The sequence below is a fragment of the Dipodomys spectabilis genome, unplaced genomic scaffold (genome assembly GCF_019054845.1).
Source record: "Dipodomys spectabilis isolate Male_0828 unplaced genomic scaffold, ASM1905484v1 ptg000052l, whole genome shotgun sequence".
Classification (NCBI taxonomy): domain Eukaryota; kingdom Metazoa; phylum Chordata; class Mammalia; order Rodentia; family Heteromyidae; genus Dipodomys; species Dipodomys spectabilis.
In genome coordinates this window covers 3,965,124-3,982,005 of record NW_024870729.1, presented here as the reverse complement: position 1 = coordinate 3,982,005, position 16,882 = coordinate 3,965,124, and the positions used below count along the sequence as shown (strand labels likewise).

General features: G+C 44.8%; 1 protein-coding gene across 3 annotated transcripts in view; it reads left to right on the top strand.

Annotated features, from left to right (window-relative positions):
* The first annotated feature begins 12,118 nt into the window (after positions 1-12,118).
* Positions 12,119-16,882, top strand: part of Plat (plasminogen activator, tissue type) — a 28,276-nt gene continuing 23,512 nt past the window's right edge. The window contains exon 1 of one of the 3 annotated variants that reach the window (XM_042679446.1): positions 12,119-12,175. The gene's annotated coding sequence lies outside the window, so the exon portion shown is untranslated. Of the gene's footprint in view, positions 12,231-16,882 lie in introns of all 3 variants that reach the window. The other 2 variants (XM_042679448.1, XM_042679447.1) reach the window with 2 other exon arrangements.

The window sequence follows — 16,882 nt, the reverse complement described above, 5'->3', positions numbered from 1 at the left end:
CTGCGTGCTAATGGGGGAGTCACAGTTTTCTGACGTTTGAGGAAGTCTGAGCCATTGATGGAAATTTACTTTGCTTTCAGCAAAGGAGGGCTGTGACTTGAGTACACTAATAAACAATGGTGTTTGACTTTTTGTCCAACTCCAGCTGGATTGTACCACTTCACATGTATTCTTGTTTATTGCATTACCTTGAATCATTTATAGGAATTCAGTACGCAGCCACTATTTCCTGTTTAGGTAAGATGCAGAGCTTCACAGAAATGGTACCATTAAACCTTTTTTGCCCTATTCTCCCTGTACTGTCAACCCCCCAATATTGACAATCCCCTTTAGCACAACTAGATGACCTTGGGATGACCCAACAAAATCCCTGAGGCTTGGTTGCCAGCTGAGTGAGCAGAGGTAGTTGTACCTCTTTCCCCAGCATCTCTCTGTTCCCTGCCTTCTTTCTGGTCTGTATTCTATGAAGTACCACCATCATAGAGAAGTTGTAGCCAGGCACTGGTGAATTATCCCTGTAATCTTAACTATCAGGAGGTTGAGATCTGGGGATTGCAATTCAAAGTCAGCCCAGGCTGCAAAGCAGGCTCAATGAGAAAAATTAAGCCCTTGAGGTCTCCCACTCATTCCTCTGTTTTTTCTTCAAATGGTCACTAAAACTGAACCCTTGCTCAAGGGCCCACACTAGTCTGCTAAGTATTTACTAAAAGAAGGCCTATAATTATAAATACTGTCTTCCTAAACTCAGAAATCTTTTTCAAAGATAAGGGGAAGAAGCTGGGTACCGATGACTCACACTAGTAATCCTAGTTACTCAGGAGGCTTAGATCTGAGGATCATAGTTCAAAGTCAGCTGGGGCAGGAAAGTCCATGAGACTCTTATCTCCAATAAACCACCAGAAAAATGGAAGTAGTGCTGTGGCTCAAGTGGTAGAGTGCTGGCCTTGAGCTGAAGAGCTTAAGGACAGCACCCAGGCCCAGAGTTCAAGCCCCAGGACAGACCAAAAATAAACAAATAAATAAATAAAAGGGAAGAAGCATTCCTTGGAATGTAGCCATCAAACAATTAAGACCTCAGGATCCAGGGGAAGACTCATAATTAACGTGGGTAATCACTGGTCAACAAACACAGCTGCCCTAGTTTCAATGACATCTTTGTACTTTTACTTTGTACATCTAGCTATCTTTGTACTTTTTACTTCTCTGATTCTAGCCCCCTCCTCTTGCTTAATTAATTGCTGTTAAAACTATTATTCAAACCAGGTGCCAGTGGCTCGTGCCTGTAATCCTAGCTACTCAGGAGGCTGAAATCTGAGGATTGTGGTTCAAAACCAGCCTGACAGCAAAGTCCATGAGAGTCTTATCTCCAATTAACCCCCATAAAACTGGAAGTGGCTCTGTGGCTCAAGTGGTAGAGCACTCACCTTGAACTGAAGAGCTCAGGGACAGCGCCCAGGTCGAGAGTTCAAGCCCCTTGACCGAGCAAAAAATAAAACAAAACAAAAACTACTACATTTGGAGGCCACATTGCTGAGCTATATATATTGTTACATGTATTGGATTATCCCACTTTTTTTGTACTGGTACTGGGGCTTGAACTCAGGACCTCATACTCTTGCTTGGCTTTTCTATTTAAGGTTGATGCTATACCACTTGAGCTACACCTCCACTTCTGATTTTTTATTAGTGAATTGGAAATAAGCATTCACAAACTTTTCTACCCGGGCTGGCTTTGAGTCACAATCCTCAGATTTCAACCTCCTGAATAGCTAGCATTATTCTACTTTTAACATCAGGAAGTGGAGAAGTCCATGCACAAATCATACTAACTGTCATTTTTTAAAGTTTCTATGATAGGGCTGGGAAGGTGACTCAGTGGTAGAGCGCTTGCCTTGCATGCATGAGGCCCTGGGTTTGATTCCTCAGCACCACATAAGCAAAAAAGAAAAAAAAGCCAGAAGTGGTGCTGTGGCTCAAGTGGTAGAGCGCTAGCCTTGAGCTGAAGAGCTGAGGGACAGCGCCCAGGCCCAGAGTTCAGGCCCCACAACTAGACCCCCCCCCCAAAAAAAATTTCTATGATAAAGAGCTATGAAGATTGCGTATACGTGCACAGAGGACTTATTGTTCCTCCAATCACTTTCTCCATGCTTTAATTTGCTCTGCTGCTGTAACCTCAAAGTATCCCCAAACCCTGCTTCCAGGGAGCTAGATTTGAGTCTCTCACCTCTTAAATTTTTCTGCTCTGCAAATAAATGTTTTCTATTTTGTAAAACTCATCATTTTAGTGATTGACATACTATACAACAGATAAAATGAACCTGGTTTATCACCATCCTCTGGGGGTGGGGGGATGGCAATTTGGGAAGCTATACCTTCATGAATTAGAAATCATTTCCACTTTCCTTAATGATCCAGAAGTCCATTCACTTTACCACAGTTCCCTCCTTCCCAGCTTTGTAGTGCCTGACAGCCTTTCCATTCTCTTCCCTCTGTCTTTGAATCTTCATATGCTCTTCAGAGGAGCTCCTATCCTGAAGTCCTTTGTCCTCTGTCAGCCTTAATTCAGTGACCCATTACCACAGTGTCCACTGACATATAGAAATTTTTAGTCCTATTCCTAGGGCCTGGCCTTTGACATTCCCTACTAGTGCTCACTGGCCACTGGTTCAGATACAATTTCAGAGCAACCACCTTTCACACCTTCATTCCTAACTTCTACCCTCTTCATCCTTTGGGAGCATACTTAAAAGATAGCATCGAAGTGTTTTAGAACCTGATTTATTCGTTCCCATTACAAAATAATTTCCATATAAGCTCCCAGATATCCAAGGGTAACTTTAAAATGGGTGGGTCTTGAGGTGGTCACATAGGTAGATGCTGACAGAGGTTTTTCCTCTATATTAGAGTTTACATTAGATGATGGTATTCAGAGTCCATTCAGTGGTCACTTCTCATGATTTCCTTCCTTTCCTTTTCCTTCCTTCATTCCCTTTTCTTCTCCTCTTCTTGTTCTTGTTCTTCTTGTTCTTGTTCTTCTTCCACTCTCTCTTTCTCTCCAGTTTCTCTTTTTTAAAGTTGAGATGGAACACAAAGCCTTGTGCATGTTAGGTAAGTGTTCTACCTCTAACCTATGTCTTTATTTCTCTTCCTTAATTTCTTTCTTTCTTGATTTCTTGCTTGCTTGCTTTCTTGCTTCCTTCCTTCCTTCCTTCCTTCCTTCCTTCCTTCCTTCCTTTCTTTTTGTCAGTTATGGGGCTTGAACTCTGGGCCTGGGCACTGACCCTCAGCTCTTCAGCTCAAGGCAAGTGCTGTACCACTTGAGCCACAGAGCCACTTCCAATAAGAGTCTAACTAACTTCTTGCCCAGGCTGACTTTGAACCATGATCCTCAGATCTCAGCCTCCTGAGCAGCTAGAATTACAGGCATGAGCCACCAGCACCTGGCTTAGTTTCTCTCTTAATTTCTAATAAAGGCTATGATCTCAGCCACTTCTGTACATGTAATGAGGCAGGTCAAGGGACATTTGAAATGTCACCAACCCAATCTATGACAAAAATCAGACAAGAAGCTCTGTGCCCCATAGATAAAGGAAGCTGGGGAAGAAAATTAATCTCAGGTTTGTTTAGATTGGTGCAAATCCATCAAAGAAAAAAAAAAGTCTGACTCCAATTAGAATGAGGTAGGAGAGTATCTCTATAAACCATCTCTATAAACTTCCCTCCTTAAAAGGAGTTGCGTGCACTGAGCAAAAATGCCTGGCTCAGGAAGAAAGTGGGAGCAGGGAGTCACGGGATACTGCCACAAGTTCTGCGTAAACAGTAGTGTTCCTATCACCATGGACATGTGCAGCCCATGAACAGTTGGTGATCAGAAATGATGTAAGAACTGCCCCTGTGTAAGTCACCAGGCTGGCTAAAATCTGTCTCCCTCCTAGATGGGCAATGGATGAATTCACTGCTGAGGTAAAGGGGACTCTGGGTGCAGATGGCTCACATCTGTAATCCTAGCTACTCAGAAGGCTGAGATCCGAGGATCGCGGTTCAAAGCCAGTCCGGGCAGGAAAGTCCGTGAGTTCTTATCTCCAATAAACCACTAGAAAACTGGAAGTGGCACCGTGGCTCAAGTGGTGGAGCACTCACCTTGAGCTGAAGAGTGCAGGAACAACACCAGCCCAGAGTTCAAGCCCTACGACCAACAAGAAAATTAAAATTAACAAAACATAAATAAAATAAAGGGGACTTTGGCAATCTTTCTATATGGCCTTACCCAGATTCAGCCCACCATCATTTGGTGACACCTTAGGAGTCAGAGTGAGTGACTTCTACCGAATAAACCTACCCCTTACCTGAATACCATGTGCGTGGTACAGTTCTTACTCGGCTACCTCTTTTTAAAAACCTAACAATAACATGGGGCTGGGAAGGTGGCTCAGTGGTAGAGTGCTTGCCTTGCATGCATGAGGCCTCAGTACCACATAAGCAGAAAAAATCGGAAGTGGCTCTGTGGTTCAAGCGGTAGAGTGCTAGCCTTGAGCTGGAGAGCTGAGGGACAGCGCCCAGGCCCAGAGTTCAGGCCCCACAACCGACAAAAAAAAAAACAAAAAAAAACTAACAATAACTTCTTAATTTCTGTTATTGCCATTATTGTTGCTTTTTTTTTTTTTTTTTTGGCCAGTCCTGGGGCTTGAATTCAGGGCCTGGGCACTGTCTCTGAGCTTCTTTTGCTCAAGGCTAGCACTCTACCACTTGAGCAATAGCGTTACTTCTGGCTTTTTCTGTTTGTGTGGTACTGAGGAATTGAACCCAGGGCTTCATGCATGGCAAACACTAAGCCATAATCACAGCCTGTGATGTTGCTTTAAAACAAAAAAAGGATGGTCAGAAAGGCTGAAAGGAAACAAAGTCTTCCATATAAAGATACAGGATCTGGTAGCACTAGGAATGAGGCAAGGACCTGTGTAAGCAGAAATGATCATCATCTTAGTACTGGCCTGGAGGGCCTGCCCATGTAACTCGGACAGTCCTTCTCAAATTTAAATACAAAGATTAGGGCTGAGGTGGAGCTCAGTAGCAGAGCACTTGCCTTGCATGAACAAGACTTGGATGCTATTTCAACATACACACAACACACACACAGCCAACAGCAGAAATCTTGTATTATAATAGCACAATTTTCATAAATGTATTGACCACAAACAACCTTTAAAACTACAAAGTTGGGGCTAGGAAGGTGGCTCAGTGGTAGAGCGCTTGCCTTGCATGCATGAGGCCCTGGGTTAGATTCCTCAGCACCACCTAAGCAAAAAGGAAAAAGCCGGAAGTGGCGCTGTGGCTCAAGTGGTAGAGTGCTAGCCTTGAGCTGAAGAGCTGAGGGACAGTGCCCAGGCCCAGAGCTCAGGCCCCAAGATCGGACCCCCCCAAAAAAAAAAAACTACAAAGTTATGACTGAATATCTACATACATTCATTTAATATTGATACAGAAAAATTGCAACACCTGAATGAGGTCCTTTGTCTTTATGGTCTCAAAGAATGAGTCCACAGGCATAGAGGGATAAGTAAAATGGCCTAGATTTACTCTAGAAAATATAAACAGAGCTCTTGCTAGGCAGAAGAGAAGGGGCAACATCCAGCTATGGCCTCCAGTAGTCAATAAGGTGTCTTTTTAAATTTTTTTTTAATTGTAAAGATACTATACAGAGGGTTACAGTTACATGAGCAAGGTAATGAGTACACTTCCTATTGAGCATTGTTACCCCTTCCATTGTTTTCTCCCTATCAACTCTTCCCTCCCTACCTTCCCCAGGTTCAATAAGGTGTCTTTTAAGAGAGAGCTATGCGACTGTCTAGATCATTGGACAGTCTGTGAACCATATCCTTTCCCAGATCCCATCAAAGCCTCCAGGCAGCCTGCATGAGTTCTTCTTATGTCTGTTAGCCCCTCTGACCAGGTAGCTTTAGGGTGCACCCCTCTTGGGTCCAATAAGTCCATTATTCCATGCAATTCTTCCAGGGGCAATGGGCATGACTGGATTGATGCTCAGGGGTCTGCTCATGGCCATGGTGGTGTGATGTTTTAGGAGCCTGTGTGTAAAACTGCTCAAGGCCATGGTCAGGGATGCAGAACTTCTATGGGAAGGTGGCCTTTCCCCTAATTACCTAGTCTAATCATGATCTTTTTCTGCTTTCACTATGTTAGGCCGTAAGTAGATGCTAGTGTATAGCCTCACAGACAATTTCTACAAAAGTTCTAAGGTATAGCTGGGCACTGGTGGTTCACATCTATAATTCTAACTACTCAAGAGGCTGAGAACTCAGGATTTCTTTTCCTTTTTTTTTTTTTGGGTCTGGTCATGGGGGCCTGAACTCTGAGCCTGGGCGCTGTCCCTCAGCTCTTCAGCTCAAGTCTAGCACTCTACCACTTGAGCCACAGTGCCACTTCCAGCTTTTTTCTTTGTGCTTATGTGGTGCTGAGGAATCGAACCCAGGGCCTCATGCATGCAAGGCAAGCACTTCTACCACTGAACAACCTTCCCAGGCCCAAAACTGAGGATTTCTGTTTGAAGCCAGCCCACACAAGAAAGTTTGTGAGACTCTTATCTACAAATCACTAAAAAGCCAGAAGTGGAGCTGTGGCTTAAGTGGCAGAGCACCAACCTTGTATGAAAAAGCTAAGGGGCAGCACTTGGGCCTCTGAGTCCAGATCTTGGCACACATGTGCACTTGTATGAGGGCACACACACACAAATCTTAGGCATAAATACATACAGTAATACTATATCACCTTATAATATTAGAAATAGTTGTTAGCTAGGTGATAGTAGCTCACACCTGTAATCCTAGCTACTCAGGTGGTTGAGATCTGAAGCTATCAGTTCAAAGCCAGCCTGGGAGGAAAGTCATGAGACTTTTTTTTTTTTTTTGTCGGTTATAGGGCTTGAACTCTGGGCCTGGGCGCTGTCCCTCAGCTCTTCAGCTCAAGGCGAGCGCTCTACCACTTGAGCTATAGCTCCACTTCCGGTTTCTGGTGGTTTATTGGAGATAGGAGTCTCACGGTCTTTCCTGCCCAGGCTGGCTTTGAACCTCGATCCTCAGATCTCAGCCTCCTGAGTAGCTAGGATTACAGGCATGAGCCACTGGCACCCGGCTTCATGAGACTCTTATTTCCAATTAACCACCAGAAAACCAGCAGTAGTGCTATGGGTCAAAGTGGTAGAGTGCTAGCCTTGAGCAAAATAGCTCAGAGACAGCATTCAGGTCCTGAGTTCAAGCCCCAGGACTGGCTATAAAAAAAAGAAATTATTGTTTGCATTTTCAAGGAATTTTTACAAAATTAATACACATTTTCTTACAGTAGTTTTAGGTATACAAAACTGTTGAATGGAAGCAGGGCACCAGTGGCTCCTGCCTCTAATCCTAGCCACTCAAGAAGCTGAGATCTGAGGTTCGCAGTTTAAAGCCAGTCCAGGCAAGAAAGTCCATGAGACTCTTCTTCTTTTTTTTTTTTGGGGGGGGGGTCTGGTTGTCGTGGGGCCCGAACTCTGGGCCTGGGTGCTGTCCCTCAGCTCTTCAGCTAGTGCTCTACCACTTGAGCCACAGTGCCACTTCCGGCTTTTTTTTCCCTGCTTATGTGGTGCTGAGGAATCAAACCCAGGGCCTCAAGCATGCAAGGCAAGTGCTCTACCACTGAGCCACCTTCCCAGCCTGAGTCTCCTATATTCAATAACCCACTAGAAAACCGAAAGTGGTGCTAAGGCTGGGGCGCTAGCCTTGAGCTGAAGAGCTGAGGGACAGTGCCCACGCCCAAAGTTCAAGCCTCACAACTGACCAAAACAAAAACAAACAAAAAAACAACCCCAAACTGTTGAATGGAAAGAGCTCCATACATATCTTACCCTCCCCATGGCTTACCTCTTATACCCTAAACTAAGTGTGATGGTAGTATTTTCAAAGGAAAAATATACTAGTCCTGATTTTCATTCATTTATATGACAAGAATGTTATTTAGAAGACATTGGAGAAAATTTGGGGCAGATGAGTCTTAAAGTCCGTTTCAGAATCTCTGAGAAAATGGTAGTGGATTTTACTCTGGCAAAGCCTTCGAATTTCCTTCCTTCCTTCCTTCCTTCCTTCCTTCCTTCCTTCCTTCCTTCCTTCCTTCTTTCCTTCCTTCCTTCCTTCCTTCCTTCCCTCCTTCCTTCCTTCCCTCCTTCCCTCCCTCCTTCCCTCCTTCCTTCCCTCCTTCCTTCCTTCCTTCCTTCCTTCCTTCCTTCCTTCCTTCCTTCCTTCCTTCCCCCTTTTTTCCTTTAACTGTTATCTCCCCCCTCTCTCTTCCTTTCTCTCTTTTCCTCCCTCCCTTCCCACACACCTCTCTGTTTTCTTCCTGCAGGAGGCACTGAGAAAAATCTCCAGCCTTGGGAAGGACGGCTCAGTGGTAGAATGCTTGCCTTGCATGCATGAGGCCCTGGGTTCGAGTCCTCAGCACCACATAAGCAGGAAAAGCTGGAAGTGGCACTGTGGCTCAAGTGGTAGAGCGCTAGCCTTGAGCTGAGGGACAGCACCCAGGCCCAGAGTTCAGGCCCCACAACCGACAAAAAAAAAAAAAAAAAAAAAGAAAGAAAGAAAGAAAAAAGAAAAAGAAAAATCTCTAGCCCTAAACGATGTTTATAAATGATTTGTCAAATCACCAAGAGCATGTCATTTGTCTCATGGTATCCTATTTCAGTTAAATAATCCTATGAGTTTATTGCAGTTATCTGAAACACAAGAAAGCAAAAGGTTAGCACAAGGCAAACAGATTTGCTCATAGTCAGGCAACTAATTACACAAAGAAAACAAATTTCTATTGTCTACCCTCAAGACCTCTGTACTGGATAGCACAGCTCGGCAGAGTATGCTCAGATGGGTCTTGGCACTAGAACAGTGAAACTAGGTTCCTGGTGCTGCCTCATATGAGGAAGCTTAAGATCAAGGAAAGCTATTTCTGGTTTAGAAGTTCAGGAAATCAACCCGAAAACGAAAATGTGATTGCTTAAGAAGAGTTTGAAAAAAAATAATGGATAACTCCATAATAAATTACTAAGGAGCTGGGCATTGGTGGTTCATGTCCATAATCCTATCTATTCAGGGGGCTAGGATCTGAGGATCCTGGTTTGAAACCAGCAGTCAGTAATGTTCCTGAGACTCTTATATATCCAAATTAAGCATCAAAAAACCAGAAGTGGAGCTGTGGCTCAAGTGGTTGAGTGTCAGCCTTGAGCAAAACAGCCTAGTGAGAGTGTAAGGCCTTGAGTTCAAGCCCCAGTAGCTCCCCTCCCCCACAAAGAATATGGCAAGGATCTCCCTGTACAGCCCGGTGCAGAATTCTCAAAAACAGCCAATTCTAAAGGGCTCCTTTCAGACTTGAAGCTTATTTCTTGGGTGTGGAGGTGGGAATGTAATTCACATGACCAGTCCTTTGACCCAAGTGAGAGACTCTATGTAACTTATGCCACAATAACACTGATTTCAAATCTAGCCTGGCTTTTTTCTTTTTTTTTGTGGTGCTGGGATTGGAACTCAGAGCTTGTCACGTAGAGGTGAATTGGGGAGATCAGGTCTGGTTGGCACCATCTTGGCCATCTTGGTGAGTTGGAGTCTGGCATCTTCTTCATGGTGGGGGAAGGTAAAGCTCCCACCTCCCAGGTAGTAAGTGTACCTGAATCCCTGGAGGAAGGAGCAGGGACTTGGACTCAAGTTTCCCATGACCCTGCTTCCCCTCCCCGCCCAACCCTCACACTATTTAGGCCCAGACCAGCTCATGTGCCATTATGCCATGTCAAATGTCTCCTTGTTCGTGCCCTGTCTCCGGTCTCCTGTCTCTCTTCAACCTAGCGTCCCACTTCAGCTCTCCATTGGAACTGGTTCGTTGGTATTTTGTTTTTTGTTTCCTCTCCAGCCTTTATGGCTCAGTTTCCTAACAGCGTGAACTGTATTTGCTGGCTGCTGGTCTTTGAAACAGGAATCCACCACGCAGTCTTTTAAAAAAGACTTCTGATCCAGTCTTTCAAAATGTGGCTTCTCTATTTTCTCACCACACAACACAGGAAAGTTCTTCATCACTGAATTACAACTGCAGCCCTGGCTTCCAAAACTTTGGAAGTTTGTGAACCAAAAGGTGTGCTACATTGTCCAGCTTCTAGTCTATTTTTTTTTTTTTTTTTAATTCTCTACGTTGTGAAAAAGGGTCTTGTGGCCTCCTCAACGCCCCTTCTCCACCCCAGGTGATAGACATTTTTGGTGGGGGAGGTGCCTCCAGAAATCAGGCTTGCCTGGAATACTTTCAGAAATTCTCCCTTCCAATTTGTCTGGGCTACTTTATCTCCTTGGTCATCAGGGTCTAAGTTTTCTTTCTTGAAAATAAAGGGCTTTGATACAAATTTCCCAGGATGTGCTGTCATCAAGATTTTTTTTTTCTCTGGGTCCGGTCATGGGGCCTGAACTCTGGGCCTGGGTGCTATCCCTCAGCTCTTCAGCTCAAGGCTAGCGCTCTACTACTTGAGCCACAGCACCACTTCCGGCTTTTTTCTTTTTGCTTATTTGGTGCTGAGGAATCGAACCCAGGACCTCATGCATGCAATGCAAGCGCTCTACCACTGAGCCACCTTCCCAGTCCTGTCATCAAGGTTTATTTTCATGGGGCTGAGAAGGTGGCTCAGTGGTAGAGTGCTTGCCTTGCATGCATGAGGCCCTGGGCTCAATTCCTCAGCACCACATAAGCCGGAAGTGGCACTGTGGCTCAAGTGCTAGCCTTGAGCTGAAGAGCTGAGGGACAGCGCCCAGGCCCAGAGTTCAGGCCCCACAACCGGACCCAAAAAATAAAAATAAAAAAAGATTTATTTTCATTCCTTTCCTCTACCCCCCACTATCCCTTGACTAAAATCAAAGTCCCTATTGTCACTGTTCCAGCCTCCCCATTCTTAGGCTTCCCTGGAGTTCTCCAAAGGGAAAACAACCTCCTGTTCAGGAGGAACACAATAGCCTAGGTTTCTAAGGCTGCAGGGTATTACAGGTCTGAGTCATAAGCAAAGCTTGGGCACCTATGATCACCCCCAAACACAATCCTCTCTTATCAAGAACAAAGAAATGCCACTTGATCTAACCAGTGTGCTCATAGGTAAGCTCTCCTTCTGTGATCCTGACAGAGACTACAGAAGCAAAAAGCCCAACTCAACAGGTAGAAGAGCTTAACTGTAGCCCTCTTCCCATTCCCCCCCCCCCCCCACCTTTTGTCAGTCATCTGAAAGGTGTTAACCTGTCAAACAGATTGTTTGAGAGTAAAATCTAGAACACCAGAAAGGTGGTTACTGGCTTAGGGGATGGATGATGGCTGAGGATATCTCAGACCCCATTTTAGGCAGAACACTCAGCCCCCATTTTAGGCAGAACACTCAGCCCCACTCCAGGAATGTGGAGCTGATAAGGCATGAAAGGCTCCTCGGTCGAGTCCTTAGCTGGACAGAGAAGCAAAATGATTCTCCCAGAAGGCCATGACTGGGGAGTGGCAGGGCCACCTCAAGGCCAGGGCTCTTTTCACTATAGATGAACCAGGTCAGCCCAGTCCTCTGTATTTATTTCCCCCCTCCCAACTTGCCGGAACCTTGGTGCTTCCTCTGTTTGGAGGCAGCTGGTCCAACTGAAGCAGTTACTGCTTCAAACTCCATTAGTCCCCCGCCCCCCTCCAGTGACCTTCTGGGTATGTTTGTTTAGAATTGTAAACTCCTTGTCAGGACAGCTTAGAGCCAGCTGGTCCTGAGAATCCTTTTAGGCCTTTGATACTACAGGAAGGTGATCTGTCCAACCCCCAAATTCCTGTGGTTTGATGACAAGAATAATCAGGCTGTGAATAATCGGGCCTGTGAATAATCAGGCTGGCGCCAAGCCAGGAGTGACTGTTGTATCCACGGTGAACTTCCTCCCCCTCCTTCTAAGCGCAGGCCCGGCCCATGCCCCCTGGCTCCCTCCAGGCCCTGTCCACTGGGATCCTCCTGCTCCAGAGGCCCGCCTACCCCGTAACACTGGCCACACCCCTGGCCTGGAACCTTAAAGGAGGACCGAGCTGGTCAGGGAGTCTCAGCTGAGAGTCTGCAAGAGAAGCTTCTGGGAGGAGAGAAAAAGGCTAGGAGGAGAGAAGCAGGGTAAGTTGAATTTCTGTGCCTGTCTGGCCATCTCTGTCCTTTTAAAGTCTTTCAGGTAAGCTGAGCTGATGAAAGAATGCTTAGATGAAGAGACCAACTGTCCTATTTAGGCATAAAGACGACAGCTAGCTTCCATCCAGGGGGTAGCATTCTTTCTGTATCTGTACTGCTGGGGTGTGGTCTGGGCCAGTGGGATTTGGAAAGGCATAGTAGTGAGGGGAAAGGGAGAAAAAGAGATGTATTTCCTACAGAACTCTCTGCGGCAGAGGGAGGGGAAAGCGAAAAGAATTACCCAGAAATGCTCTCAATAGACAATGGGAGCATCCCATGACTAATGGCTGTAGATGTAAAGTCAGCTGCCTTTGGACGTATGGCCCCAGAGTTGGGAAGGTCCTGGCAGAAACTGTCTCCCTTCCCAGTCTTCCATGATCGCCACCAGTCAGTTTTATCCCCCAGCTTTTCTCCCCCCATTAAGTATCAATCAAGCATGTAGACCTTTTTAAAGACTTTATAATTGGGGAAATATGACATCTATGTCTTTCCTCTTAACTCACTGTGCGCAGGAGTGCAGGAAGCGTTTCAAGGCTTCGCATAGCATCTCACCATTATTATCCTTATTTTCTTACCCACTGGGATAGTGGGAGTGAAGGAAGGAAGGAAACCATGCTGAGCTTCCAAGTAACTGGAAAAAGTCAAGTGCAAAAAAAAGTGCAGTAGCAGTGGTTTACTTTGGTAATGGAAAAAGATTGTGTCTGCATGCATGTGTGTGCATTTGCATCCGGTGAGCAAATCTTACAAATACAACTGCAGGAGTTTTCTGCTAGGTGACTTGGCAATTCTTTTGTGTAGTCAGGAAGGCCAGCCTGGATCCAGACTTTCGTCTTGTCCAAAATCAGTTTCTCATGGTCAGCAGGAGTGTCCATTGCTACAATCTGTGAAGCAGAGTAAGGGAAGCTGTAAATATTGAATATAAGTAGCTCCATCTACCCATTAATTCTTATTTGGTTTTATTGTAAAAATACTGTACAAACGGGTTACAATTACATGAGCAAAGTAATGAGTACATTTCTTATTCAGCATTGTTGCCTCCTTCTTTGTTTTTCCCCTACCATCCCTTCCCTCCCACCTCCTCAGCTCCCCTCTCCCACACCTAAAATGGAAAGTTTTCAACCTAGCGTCTTATACAGCTCATTGTTGCAATGGGTCAATCTGTATCCCTATTTAAACAATTTGTTTTTTCCCTTCCCCTCCCCAAATTTTACCAACATCAATACAGTGAAAACAGGGGTTATACCTGTGGGGGAGGGACATACAAAGCAACAAAAAAAATCACATGGTACCTTATAAATGAATACATTTTTTTTAATTGTGAAAAAAACTGTACAGAGGGGTTACAATTACATGGGCAAGATAATGAGTACATTTCTTATCAAGCATTGTAGCCTCCTTTTTTCGACTTCCCATCCTCGCTCCCCCCCTTCCCCAACCAATCCTCCTTCCCCCCCACCAAAGTTGTAAAGTTCGTTTTCGACATAATGACTTGTACATCTCATTGTTGCAATGGGTCCACCTGTATCCCTATTTAAACGATTTGTTTTTTCCCTTCTCCACAAATTATACCGACATCAAATACAGTGAAAGCAGGGGTTATACCTTGGGGGAGATGAATACATTCTTTTATCGAGCATTATTGCCTCCTCCTTTGTTTTCCCCCTGCCATCCCTTTCTTCCCCACTTCCCCAAATACTCCTCTGCCCCACCCCCAACTGAAGTTGTAAAGTTCGTTTTCAACATAGTGTCTTGTGCATCTCATTGTTACAATGGGTCAACATTTGAGCATTTTGTTTTTTCCTTTCCCCTCTCCAAATTAGAAAAATCTTGTATATACATTTTACTCATCAATTCTTACACCTAAAATGTGAGCAGAGATGCCAGCCAAGTATCATGGAGAGCAATGCTGGCTGCCCTCTCTAGAAACCCCGCTTTATTTCATGTTTCCTAGCAGTGTCCCAGTGTCTGTGCTGCTGTATGCTGTTTGACCCAGACCTGGGCCATTTCTTCAGCCAGAGAGAAGCTGAGGATGCAGTGATCCTGCTAGTTAATAATCACGGGGAAAGATTCTGCTTTCTTTTTCCCCCAGGATCTGGCTGGCTGAGTACAGCCCAATAAATTTCACACATCCTTGTAACAGTCAGACCAGATCAACATTTGTGGTGTGACTTGAAGCAACTGTGACTGTCTAGGACTTCGTTGGGTGAATGAGTTGAAGGACCATAGCATATTCCAGAAACTTAATGACTGAGTCAGGTCTAGTTCTAATTTGCCAGCAGGGATGTTTTGCTACCATGGGGTTTTTATAGCAATTGACTAGGGATCCTGGATGGGTCAACAATTTTGGACTAGTGTGAGCTTTGGGACTTTCACTGCTGAAATACATGTTGGATGTTTTCAATCTGATAGCTGAGTGGGAAGGAGTGGCTCATAGGTAATGGTAGTAGATTTAGTTAGCTGCCCTTAAAATTCAAAATCAACATAGTTCTGAGATGTTGGTATCTGGTAGTGAGGAAATTTTGAGATTTTAGTTGAAGTTAGCTGTCATTTAATAACATTAGATTTCAGCCATCCCAGAGTAAAGTTTTATGTTCTTTGTGAGTGGTCATCAGATTTGTTTCGATAAAACAGGATAGATGGTTAGGGTCTGGCAAATTCTCTTTATTCTTTCAGCCTTTGACTTTGTACATACAGGGAGGAAAATGCATCAGGAAAAGCTAAATCCATAAACTCAGAATATCATACTAGTTTTAGGTTATAACCTAACCCTAATCTGCAGCTCAAAAGCTGGATTTCCTACCAAACCTGGCCAGAATGAGCATGATTTAGATTTATAGAAAATTGTAGAACTAGAAAGAGTCTTTGAGGTCATCACCTTCCTCAGGCCTAAAATAAGCAAGCCCCAAGGTCTTCTGCTACTGGCACTGTTGTCCACTTACACACTACAGGTAAAGCAGACTTCTGTAGGAGTAGGAACAGCTCAGAAGAGCTCTGTACTGCTTGTGAGTGCCCAGGAAATGCTGGCCAGCTTGTTTCCCTGTAGGACTTAGGTGTCTAGCAGCTGCCTGTGGCTGATTACACAGCCCATTGGCCGACTTCTGGAGGGTGGTCATTGGCCAGCAGGTCCAGCTGAAATGTACCTGCTGACTGTCAATGCTTGATGTATATATTAGGGACTCAAGATATTCATTTGGAAGTAGAGCTAGATCTCACTGTTAGATTCTGAAATAATCACTTGGACCTTACTGTAGACCTCTACATGGAATGCCTTTCTGCTTTATACAGTTAGAAATATTGCATTAACTTACAACTAGATTAAGAATTTCCAACCAAACTCCCCAGAAAACTCCCCCAACTCCTTCCACATCTTTAGAACTCTCCAGAATTCAAATTACTTCCCTAGACCCATGAAGGGAGAATCTGAAGAGTGTGGATGCTAACATTTTGCCCATTGAGTAGTTTGTCCTGAAGCTTGAGGGGATCTGGTTGCTGGCTGCCCCTACCTACAACTCAGACATGGACCCATCTTGGGGATAGGCTTTGTCAGGAACACCATCATTATTTGGTGCATTCTTATTTTTGTTCAATAGACAGCTTATATATTATGAATTCCACCGCTCAACCACTTTCTTCTCCACATCCCTCTCTAACACAGCACAGCTCCCATCACTCTTTGACTGTGACTAGTTATTTGTCTACTGTGGCACTGAAGTTTGAACTCAGGGCCTCAAACTTGCTAGCATTGGGAAGAAGCAGCCTGGGAGATTCTCAAGCTTCTTTTTAGAGGTCTTTAGTGAGGAGTCTGGTGTCAGCAAGGATTTCTGGAAGGCTGAGGGCAGAAGTAGGGATTCCAAACCCAGGAGCCCAGTCCCCACAATGTAAAAAAGAAAGACTGTTGGTGTCTCGGTCTCGTTTGGCTGGCCACACTGCATTATGCAGTGTGCTCAGAAAAGCAGCTCATTTTGTTCTGCTTTGTGTGTACCACATGGGCTGTAGTGAGAAAGGACAAGGTTTTGTGGCTGATGTTGTTGGCTTTTTCTCCAGTCCTTTCTCACAGAGCCCACTGGCTTCCAGACACAATGTGCTTCTCATTAAACAGGCCTCATCAACTATGATGCCTGACACAGTTGGAGTGAGACCTCAGCTGCTAATCCCAGTTTCCTCTCAGAGTTCACAGAGGCCCTGGCCTGAGTGGTATAAATTAGCTTGAAAGGCAAAGAAAGAAAGAGATTAAAAATCAGATTCAAGTCAGCACCACTCTAGATTCAGGAAATGACTCTTGTTCCTTCTGTCTTTGAGAATGGATGAAGGGCAAGAAGTTTTGTTTCACTTGTGGGGAATCTGGTCATGGATTGTCACAACTTGTGAACACAAGACTGGGTACTAATATTGGACAGAGCAAGAACCCCGGGAGCTTGGCACCCTCCAAGGCCGAGTTTCTTAAAAGCTGTTCCCTGCTGCCATCCATGATTTTGCTTCCTTTGGTGAAAGTTATTCACAGCTTTTTGTTTTTGTTGTTGTTGGCCATGGGGCTTGAACTCAGGGTCTAGGCACTGTTCTTGAGCTTTTTTTTTTGCTCAAGGCTAGCATTCTGCCACTTTTTTTTTTTTTGGTCGGTAGTGGGGTCTGAACTGTGGGCCTGGGTGCTGTCCCTCA